Raw genomic sequence first — 1,945 nt, forward strand, 5'->3', positions numbered from 1 at the left:
AAAAAAAAAAAAAAGACTCAAAAAAGGAAACTAAAAGCATGAATAAAACATCCTTCAACTAAGAATTGAGACTGTGCTCTCTTTCTTTCAGTCTCACATCACACAGGAACATAAGTTGGCTCTCCCAACTACAGATCAAAGGCCAGTTTCAGTCAGAAGGGTTTGTCCATGCTTACTCTCCTCTCAGCTGGGAATGGTCTAAATTCTCAATAAATCACGAAAGGAAAATTATTCCTGGGTGTTTTCATCTCCAGGAGATGGGCTAGTGCTTTTGTTTGTTTGTTTTTTATATCAATGTTATGGGGGTGCAATTGTTTTTGGTTATATGAATTGCTTTTGTACAGTTTGAGTCAAAGTTCTAAGTGTGCTCATTAACCAAAAAGTGTGCACTGTGTACATTCATCCATGAGAGTAAATGGGCTAGTTTTGTTGTCTTTTGGAGACAGAGTCTTGCTTTGTCACATTGGTAGAGTACTGTGGTATCATAGCTCACAGCAACCTCAAATTCCTGGGTTCAATGACCTCTTGCCTCAGGCTCCCAAGTATCTGAGACTATAGACACCCATCACAATGCCCAACTACTTTTTCTATTTTCAGTAGAGATAAGATCTCCCTCTTTGCTCAGGCTGGTCTCTCTCAAACTCCTGAGCTCAAGAGATCCTTATATCTCGGCCTCCCACAGTACTAGGATTACAAGCCTGAGCTACCAGGCCAAGACTAGGTGAACTAGTTGGAGGGGGGTGGGGGGGTGGTGGTGTTTATTTGTTTAGCAGGCCCTGGCAGGGATAGAACCTGCCATCCTGGGCGCATGGGGCTGGCGTTCTAAACATTGGGCTATGGGCGCCCAGCTCTGGATGGGCTAGTTTTAATGGCTCATTAGACATGGTCAAGAGCAATGTTAGACATCAGCAGATGCTAAAGATTAATGCAATTGTTGTACAATAACCAAGTAAAACAAAATCAATCAATCATTCAAATGTATTAATCTTTTTTAAGTAGCTATCTACTTGATACTTGATTCAATTTTTCATCATAGACATAGCCATATCAGCAGCCAGACGAAGGCCAAGAGGAAGGCAGCATGGAGGAGGAAGGGGGGGCCTTCACCTCACTGCTGGGCTTTGGCTATGTCAGCTCACCTCACGGGGGCTATCAGTCATCTCCACCACAGCTGGTGTGGGTAGAAAGCAGTGGGAACACAGAGGTTCTTTACAGGTAAGCGTGCCATGATGGTGATCCTATATGTAAAACATGATACAGTGAAATCGCAAATAGATCTCTGAGGCCGAAAATTAACACCACGTGATCAGCGAGAAGATCTTTTATTCCCTAAGTGGTGTTCCATTTATTCTGCATTTTGAATTTCTGTCTTGGTATTGACTTGCCACCTACATGCATACCTCCAAGAGGTGTTGTGAGGATTAGAATAATGTCTTAAAGTACTTTGAAGCAGGCATGAAATGTTTGTTCTCTGACATTGGTACAACCTCGTGGGTAGATTTTTGTTACTATACAAATTACTTTAACTCAGGTAAATACACGATTTCTAAATCTCCGAAGTTTGTTCTAATTCATGATACAGCTCCTTCATGTTCATGTGTTTATGTATACTGGTTGCAAAATGCAACTGGTCCTTGGTGAACTTAGAGAAAATGTGTATAATTGTAAAATATCATAGCAAGCGTTTAGGAAGCACTCTAATCTCAGAGGCTCTTACTATGGGAGAATTCATGCCCTACAGCCTGAGTTATAAAAATACATGGAAGTAAATTAAGAATTCTGAATCTTTGATCCACCTTTTTGTATGAACAGACATACCAAAGAGCATTAAAACTCTTCATATTATTCTTGGCTCAGCGCCTATAGCTCAACCGGCTAAGGCGCCAGCCACGTACACCTAAGGTGGCGGGTTCGAATCCCCAGCCCGGACCCGCCAAACAACAAT

The sequence above is a fragment of the Otolemur garnettii genome, unplaced genomic scaffold (assembly GCF_000181295.1).
Source record: "Otolemur garnettii isolate 467f Iridium unplaced genomic scaffold, OtoGar3 scaffold00154, whole genome shotgun sequence".
In the NCBI taxonomy this organism is placed as follows: domain Eukaryota; kingdom Metazoa; phylum Chordata; class Mammalia; order Primates; family Galagidae; genus Otolemur; species Otolemur garnettii.